Source organism: Salmo salar, chromosome 12 (assembly GCF_965601325.2).
Source record: "Salmo salar chromosome 12, fSalSal1, whole genome shotgun sequence".
NCBI classification, from domain to species: domain Eukaryota; kingdom Metazoa; phylum Chordata; class Actinopteri; order Salmoniformes; family Salmonidae; genus Salmo; species Salmo salar.
The window spans coordinates 104,999,119-105,008,972 of record NC_138302.1 but is presented as its reverse complement, the minus strand read 5'-3'; positions in this window follow the sequence as shown (position 1 = coordinate 105,008,972).

The window sequence follows — 9,854 nt, the reverse complement described above, 5'->3', positions numbered from 1 at the left end:
CTGCGTGAAGAGGAGGCGGAGAAAGAGGGGCCGAAGGTCGGGCTGCCTTCTGAGAATTCATAGGTGATCGAATAAACCCCCACTTCCCTCCATTCTGCTAGCAAACGTGCAATCTTTGAAGAATAAAATCGACGAGTTACGCGGAAGATTAAACTACCAACGGAACATTAAAAAACCTCTTAAGGATATGCCCAATTTTTTCAATTTCCGCCTGAAATGACATACCCAAATCTAACTGCCTGTAGCTCAGGCCCTGAAGCAAGGATATACATATTCTTGGTACCATTTGAAAAGAAGCACTTTGAACTTTGTGGAAATGTGAAATGAATGTAGTAGAATATAACACAATAGATTTGGTAAAAGATAATACAAAGAAAAAAACAACCGTTCTTTGTATTTTTTTGTACCATCATCTTTGAAATGCAAGAGAAAGGCCATAATGTATTATACCAGCCCAGGTGCAATTTAGATTGTGTCCACTAGATGGCAGCAGTGTATGTGCAACGTTTTAGACTGATCCAATGAACCATTGCATTTCTGTTAAAAATGTTGTGTCAAGAATGTCCAAACGTGCCTAATATGTTTATTAATAACTTTTCATGTTCAAAATGATGCACTCTCCTCAAACAATAGCATGGTATTCTTTCACTGTAATAGCTACTATAAACTGGACAGTGCAGTTAGATTAACAAGAATTTAAACTTTCTGCCAATATCAGATATGTCTATGTCCTGGGAAATGTTCTTGTTACTTACAACCTCATGCTAATCGCATTAGCCTACGTTAGTTCAACCTTCCCGTGGAAGGGACACCGATCCCGAAGAAGTTTTAAGATGGGCAAGAGAACACAGACATAGGACAGAGATATGGGATTTTTTCAGAAAAAAAAGTGTCTCTTGATTTTCCATAAGGAGCTTCATTTTGTACTCTTTTCGTGTCTTATTATTCTTTACATACAGAGTTTGCTGTATTTTAATTACCTTTGAACAGCAGGAGGGTGCTTCTAAGGCCTCTTCATTTGGTTGGGGCTCTCCTGGCATTGTTGGGCTCAAGGGCTTTGACACCTCTCACTTGACACGTCAGTGCTAATTGAAGTTGTATCAAGCTTGGTAACCAATTCAGTCCTTATAATGTAAAATATATAATTGGAATGTATTTTTCTTGGCTTTTGGGAATAAAATATAGCTTCAGACTAAACATTACTGACTCAGTTCCAGGTTGGATGGTGTTTTCAGGTCTCTGTTTTTTTGTTTGTTGGCCAGAGCATTTGCTGTATAGCTTGGGAATAATAATCTTTGGTAGTTGTAAGCCTTCCAGGTAATTCCGTAGTTCCGTCCAAAATCAGGTTGCAGGTTTGGAGTTTTGATTTGGAGTGAAGGTTATGTTGTGGAGGGTAATATCCTGTATATGTCCTTGCTGAAAAATCCAAGTTTATCTAACTCTAAATCTCTAACTCTTTTTGCAAAAACATGCTGGGGGGGGGGGGGGGGGGTGTTACCGATGAGTGGAAACTCAGGTTACTGGAGGAGAGGGTGAGGGGGATGGAGGAGAGAGGGTGAGGGGGATGGAGGAGAGGGTGAGGGGGATGGAGGAGAGGGTGAGGGGGATGGAGGAGAGGGTGAGGGGGATGGAGGAGAGGGTGAGGGGGATGGAGGAGAGGGAGAGGGGGGATGGAGGAGAGGGTGAGGGGGATGGAGGAGAGGGTGAGGAGAGGGTGAGGGGGGATGGAGGAGAGGGTGAGGAAGATGGAGGAGAGGGAGAGGGGGGATGGAGGAGAGGGTGAGGGGGATGGAGGAGAGGGTGAGGGGGATGGAGGAGAGGGTGAGGGGGATGGAGGAGAGGGTGAGGGGGATGGAGGAGAGGGTGAGGGGGATGGAGGAGAGGGAGAGGGGGGATGGAGGAGAGGGTGAGGGGGATGGAGGAGAGGGTGAGGGGGATGGAGGAGAGGATCAGACTGCTGGAGGAGAGGGTGAGGGGGATGGAGGAGAGGGTGAGGGGGATGGAGGAGAGAGTGAGGGGGATGGAGGAGAGGGAGAGGGGGGATGGAGGAGAGGGTGAGGGGGATGGAGGAGAGGATCAGACTGCTGGAGGAGAGGGTGAGGGGGATGGAGGAGAGGGTGAGGGGGATGGAGGAGAGGGAGAGGGGGGATGGAGGAGAGGGTGAGGGGGATGGAGGAGAGGGTGAGGAGAGGGTGAGGGGGGATGGAGGAGAGGGTGAGGAAGATGGAGGAGAGGGAGAGGGGGGATGGAGGAGAGGGTGAGGGGGATGGAGGAGAGGATCAGACTGCTGGAGGAGAGGGTGAGGGGGATGGAGGAGAGGGTGAGGGGGATGGAGGAGAGGGTGAGGGAGATGGAGGAGAGGGAGAGGGGGGATGGAGGAGAGGGAGAGGGGGATGGAGGAGAGGGTGAGGGGGGATGGAGGAGAGGATCAGACTGCTGGAGGAGAGGGTGAGGGGGATGGAGGAGAGGGTGAGGGAGATGGAGGAGAGGGAGAGGGGGGATGGAGGAGAGGGAGAGGGGGATGGAGGAGAGGATCAGACTGCTGGAGGAGAGGGTGAGGGGGATGGAGGAGAGGATCAGACTGCTGGAGGAGAGGGAGAGGGAGATGGAGGAGAGGGTGAGGGAGATGGAGGAGAGGGTGAGGGGGATGGAGGAGAGGGTGACGGGGATGGAGGAGAGGGTGAGGGAGATGGAGGAGAGGGTGAGGGAGATGGAGGAGAGGGTGAGGGGGATGGAGGAGAGGGTGAGGGAGATGGAGGAGAGGGTGAGGGAGATGGAGGAGAGGGTGAGGGGGATGGAGGAGAGGGAGAGGGGGGATGGAGGAGAGGATCAGACTGCTGGAGGAGAGGGAGAGGGAGATGGAGGAGAGGGTGAGGGAGATGGAGGAGAGGGTGAGGGGGATGGAGGAGAGGGAGAGGGGGGATGGAGGAGAGGATCAGACTGCTGGAGGAGAGGGAGAGGGGGATGGAGGAGAGGGTGAGGGAGATGGAGGAGAGGGTGAGGGGGATGGAGGAGAGGGTGAGGGAGATGGAGGAGAGGGTGAGGGGGGATGGAGGAGAGGATCAGACTGCTGGAGGAGAGGGTGAGGGGGATGGAGGAGAGGGTGAGGGGGGATGGAGGAGAGGGAGAGGGAGATGGAGGAGAGGGTGAGGGGGGATGGAGGAGAGGGAGAGGGAGATGGAGGAGAGGGAGAGGGGGGATGGAGGAGAGGGTGAGGGAGATGGAGGAGAGGGTGAGGGGGGATGGAGGAGAGGGTGAGGGAGATGGAGGAGAGGGTGAGGGGGGATGGAGGAGAGGGAGAGGGAGATGGAGGAGAGGGAGAGGGGGGATGGAGGAGAGGGAGAGGGGGATGGAGGAGAGGATCAGACTGCTGGAGGAGAGGGTGAGGGGGATGGAGGAGAGGATCAGACTGCTGGAGGAGAGGGAGAGGGAGATGGAGGAGAGGGAGAGGGGGGATGGAGGAGAGGGTGAGGGAGATGGAGGAGAGGGTGAGGGGGATGGAGGAGAGGGTGAGGGAGATGGAGGAGAGGGAGAGGGGGATGGAGGAGAGGGAGAGGGGGATGGAGGAGAGGATCAGACTGCTGGAGGAGAGGGAGAGGGGGATGGAGGAGAGGGTGAGGGGGGATGGAGGAGAGGGAGAGGGAGATGGAGGAGAGGGTGAGGGGGGATGGAGGAGAGGGTGAGGGGGGATGGAGGAGAGGGAGAGGGAGATGGAGGAGAGGGTGAGGGGGGATGGAGGAGAGGGAGAGGGAGATGGAGGAGAGGGAGAGGGGGGATGGAGGAGAGGGAGAGGGGGATGGAGGAGAGGATCAGACTGCTGGAGGAGAGGGAGAGGGAGATGGAGGAGAGGGAGAGGGGGGATGGAGGAGAGGATCAGACTGCTGGAGGAGAGGGTGAGGGGGATGGAGGAGAGGATCAGACTGCTGGAGGAGAGGGAGAGGGAGATGGAGGAGAGGGTGAGGGAGATGGAGGAGAGGGTGAGGGAGATGGAGGAGAGGGAGAGGGGGGATGGAGGAGAGGGAGAGGGGGATGGAGGAGAGGATCAGACTGCTGGAGGAGAGGGAGAGGGAGATGGAGGAGAGGGTGAGGGAGATGGAGGAGAGGGTGAGGGGGATGGAGGAGAGGGTGAGGGGGATGGAGGAGAGTGTGAGGGAGATGGAGGAGAGGGTGAGGGAGATGGAGGAGAGGGTGAGGGGGATGGAGGAGAGGGTGAGGGAGATGGAGGAGAGTGTGAGGGAGATGGAGGAGAGGGTGAGGGGGATGGAGGAGAGGGTGAGGGGGATGGAGGAGAGGGAGAGGGGGGATGGAGGAGAGGATCAGACTGCTGGAGGAGAGGGTGAGGGGGATGGAGGAGAGGATCAGACTGCTGGAGGAGAGGGAGAGGGAGATGGAGGAGAGGGTGAGGGAGATGGAGGAGAGGGTGAGGGGGATGGAGGAGAGGGAGAGGGGGGATGGAGGAGAGGATCAGACTGCTGGAGGAGAGGGAGAGGGGGATGGAGGAGAGGGTGAGGGAGATGGAGGAGAGGGTGAGGGGGATGGAGGAGAGGGTGAGGGAGATGGAGGAGAGGGTGAGGGGGGATGGAGGAGAGGATCAGACTGCTGGAGGAGAGGGTGAGGGGGATGGAGGAGAGGGTGAGGGGGGATGGAGGAGAGGGAGAGGGAGATGGAGGAGAGGGTGAGGGGGGATGGAGGAGAGGGAGAGGGAGATGGAGGAGAGGGAGAGGGGGGATGGAGGAGAGGGTGAGGGAGATGGAGGAGAGGGTGAGGGGGGATGGAGGAGAGGGTGAGGGAGATGGAGGAGAGGGTGAGGGGGGATGGAGGAGAGGGAGAGGGAGATGGAGGAGAGGGAGAGGGGGGATGGAGGAGAGGGAGAGGGGGATGGAGGAGAGGATCAGACTGCTGGAGGAGAGGGTGAGGGGGATGGAGGAGAGGATCAGACTGCTGGAGGAGAGGGTGAGGGGAGATGGAGGAGAGGGAGAGGGGGGATGGAGGAGAGGATCAGACTGCTGGAGGAGAGGGAGAGGGGGATGGAGGAGAGGGTGAGGGGGATGGAGGAGAGGGAGAGGGAGATGGAGGAGAGGGAGAGGGGGGATGGAGGAGAGGGTGAGGGAGATGGTGTGTGACAAAGAACAATCATTAGAGAGGTGGCCACCTCCGCAGAGAAGCCAGCAGAACAGCCCACCTCAGCTCCCAACAAAAGTCTCGACATCACAGCAGAACAGTCCACCCCAGACCCTGACCATAGTGTTAACACCACAGCAGACCCTGACCATAGTGTTGACACCACCGCAGAACAGTCCACACCAGACCCTGACCATAGTGTTAACACCACACCAGACCCTGACCATAGTGTTAACATCACAGCAGAACAGTCCACCCCAGACCCTGACCACAGTGTTAACACCACAGCAGAACAGTCCACACCAGACCCTGACCATAGTGTTAACACCACAGCAGAACAGTCCACACCAGACCCTGACCATAGTGTTAACACCACAGCAGAACAGTCCACACCAGACCCTGACCATAGTGTTAACACCACACCAGACCCTGACCATAGTGTTAACACCCCAGCAGAACAGTCCACACCAGACCCTGACCATAGTGTTAACGCCACAGCAGAACAGTCCACACCAGACCCTGACCATAGTGTTAACACCACACCAGACCCTGACCATAGTGTTGACACCACACCAGACCCTGACCATAGTGTTAACACCACACCAGACCCTGACCATAGTGTTAACGCCACAGCAGAACAGTCCACACCAGACCCTGACCATAGTGTTAACACCACACCAGACCCTGACCATAGTGTTGACACCACACCAGACCCTGACCATAGTGTTAACACCACAGCAGAACAGACAAATGAAGAAGCCCAAGCCCAGGGGATCCCACCCCCCTGAGTACCCCCCCTGTCACCCACCCTGATTGTCCTCCTGACAACCCCCCCATTGAGGACATACACAAGACACAGATTGTACTCCTTATGGACTCAAATTGGAAATATATACAAGAAAATGTGTGTCTAAACTCTGGTGCCCAAACACCCAGCGTGCCCTAGTCCTTCTGTCTGAGGACCAACTAGGGTCACCCAGCGTGCCCTAGACCTTCTGTCTGAGGACCAACTAGGTTCACCCAGCGCACCCTAGACCTTCTGTCTGAGGACCAACTAGGTTCACCCAGCGTGCCCTAGACCTTCTGTCTGAGGACCAACTAGGGTCACCCAGCGCGCCCCTGACCTGCTGTCTGAGGACCAACTAGGGTCACCCAGCGCCCTAGACCTTCTGTCTGAGGACCAACTAGGTTCACCCAGCGCGCCCTAGACCTTCTGTCTGAGGACCAACTAGGTTCACCCAGCGTGCCCTAGACCTTCTGTCTGAGGACCAACTAGGGTCACCCAGCGCGCCCCTGACCTGCTGTCTGAGGACCAACTAGGGTCACCCAGCGCGCCCCTGACCTGCTGTCTGAGGACCAACTAGGTTCACCCAGCGCGCCCTAGACCTTCTGTCTGAGGACCAACTAGGGTCACCCAGCGCCCTAGACCTTCTGTCTGAGGACCAACTAGGGTCACCCAGCGCCCTAGACCTTCTGTCTGAGGACCAACTAGGGTCACCCAGCCACATAATAATACACACAGGCACAAACAACCTGAGAGCCCAGCAGGAAAGGGTGGCCACAGCACTGAAGGGAGTGATTGAAAAAGCTTCTTCTACATTCCCCAACGCACCAGTGGTTATCTCCACCTGCTACCACATAAAGACTTCCACCCTGCTACCATACAGCGGGTAAATGCAAGTATTTCCCGTGACTGTGCCTCAAAACCAAATGTTTACCTGGCCCTCCACTCTACCTTGGACTTGAACAGCCTTTTCGACCAGGTCCACCTATACAAGGCAGCAGTGCCCATCTTCGCCCGGACCCTAAAGGACATTGCTCTCAAACTCAGCCCCAACACTTCACACAGGAGGAACAGATCAATTGACACCCCGCCCAGACTTGCGGGACCCCCCCCCATCCCACACATAGAGGACCTACATCCAGAACACAACACCACCAGCCACATCCACACCCCAACCAATCAACACCCCCCCAAACCAACCATGCCCACACCCCATTTAGGCCCCCTCAGATCAGACCTATGCCCCTCCTGCCCACCCCAAGCCCCCCCACTCCCACAAAGAGGGCCTCAACGTGGAAGTCACACATTCGCCCAGGCCATGAGCAGGCCAACAGCCCCAACCCCCACTCTTACACTAGCCCAAGCCAATGGAATGTATCAGATGCTCAGCAGGCTCTGCTCACACTTACTGGGCTGAGGCCAAACCACATGACCAACAACATTGGACACTTTATGGAACACAAAGCCTTCACTATCTCATCCTGGAATATCCAAGGCCTGAGGTCATCTGGCTTTAGCCTAAAGAGCAGGAACCTGGACTTCAAAGAAATCGGAAATACAAACATTGTCATCCTACAAGAAACATGGTATAGAGGAGACAGACCCTCTGGTTTCCCTCTAGGTTACAGAGAGCTGGTAGTCCCATCCACCACACTACCAGGTGTGAAACGGGGAACTCAGGGGGTATGCTAGTTTAGTATAGAGCAGACCTAGCTCACTCTATTAAATTAATCAAAACAGGAACATTTTACATTTGGCTAGAAATTCAAAAGGAAATTATCTTAACAGAGAAAAATGTCCTCCTGTGTGCTACCTATATCCCCCCACTAGAATCCCCATACTTTAATGAAGACAGGTTCTCCATCCTGGAGGGGGAATCAATTATTTCCAGGCCCAGGGACATGTACTAGTCTGTGAGACCTAAATGCCAGAACCGGACAAGAACTTGACACCCTCGGCACATAGGGGGACAAACACCTACCTGGAGGTGACGCATTCCCTCCCCCATATGCTCCTTTAGGCACAACTATGACAAAATAACCAACAAAATGGGTAACAACTCCTGCAGCTCTGTCGCACGCTGGGTCTGTACATAGTCAATGGTAGGCTTTGAGGGGACTCCTATGGTAGGTACACCTACAGCTCATCTCTTGGCAGTAGTACTATAGACTACTACTACTTGTTACGCTCGTCGTTTGAATGAGGAGACCAAGGTGCAGCGTGGTAGGTGTACATCATTAACTTTAATAATGAGCACCAACAAAACAAGAAAATGCAAAACCGAACGTAACGTTCTGCAGGGCTAGACAACACAATGCAAAAACAAGATCCCACAATCTCAGGTGGGAAAAAGGGCTGCCTAAGTATGATCTCCAATCAGAGACAACGACAAACAGCTGCCTCCAATTGGGATCCATACTAGGCCAACAAAGAAATATAAACATAGATTTGCCCACCCAAGTCACAACCTGACCTAACCAAATAGAGAATAAAACAGACTCTCTAAGGTCAGGGCGTGACAGCAATGCTCAATCATGAGGCATCAAAGTCAAAGGAACTGAATATAATAATACTAAGAAATGCTATAGATGGAAGGAATGTAGTGTGGAAACCTAATAAAAAAACAATTAGGCAACAAAAAACTTAGGCAACTTCCTGGAATAAACATTCCACTGTAACAGTGAAGGTGTAAACTTGGCAGTAGAAAATCTAAATTGAATATTTGACATCTCAGCTTCCCTTTGAAATCAATTTCTTTTAAACAGAAACCCGAAGAAAATGAACAACAATGACAAATGGTTTGATGAAGAACGGAAAAACCTAAACATAGAGACCCAGAAAACCTGAGTCTACGCCTTCACTATGGTGAATCACTAAAACAATACAGAAATACACTACGGAAAAAGAAGGAACAGCACGTCAGAAATCAGCTCAATGTAACTGAAGAATCCATAGAATCTAACCACTTCTGGGAAAATTGGAAAACGTAAACAAACAACACGAAGAATTCTATTCAAAATCTATCCAAAATGGAAGACTATTAAAGATGACCAGAACCCACTGGATTCTCCAATTACCTTGAATGAACTACAGGACAAAATAAAAACCCTCCAACCCTAAAAGGCCTGTGGGGTTGATGGTATCCTCAATGAAATGATAAAATATACAGACAACAAATTCTAATGGGCTATACTAAAACTCTTTAACATCATCCTTAGCTCTGGCATCTTCCCCAATATTTGGAACCAAGGACTAATCACCCCAATCCACAAAAGTGGAGACAAATTTGACCCCAATAACTACCGTGGGATATGCGTCAACAGCAACCTTGGGTAAATCCTCTGCATTATCATTAACAGCAGACTCGTATATTTTATGTTCTAAATGAAAACAATGTACTGAGCAAATGTCAAATTGGCTTTTTACCAAATTATCATACGACAGACCACGTATTCACCCTGCACACCCTAATTGACAAAGAAACAAACCAAAACAAAAGGCAAAGTCTTCTCATGCTTTGTTGATTTCAAAACAGCTTTTGACTCAATTTGGCATGAGGGTCTGCTATACAAATTGATGGAAAGTGGTGTTGGGGGAAAAACATATAACATAAAAAAATCCATGTACACAAACAACAAGTGTGCGGTTAAAATTGGCAAAAAACACACATTTCTTCCCACAGGGCCGTGGGGTGAGACAGGGATGCAGCTTAAGCCCCACCCTTTTCAACATATCTATCAATGAATTGGCGAGGGCACTAGAACAGTCTGCAGCACCCGGCCCTCACCCTACTAGAATCTGAAGTCAAATGTTTGCTGATGATCTGGTGCTTCTGTCCCCAACCAAGGAGGGCCTACAGCAACACCTAGGTCTTCTGCACAGATTCTGTCAGACCTGGGCTCTGACAGTGAATCTGAGTAAGACTGAAATAATGGTGTTCCAAAAAAGG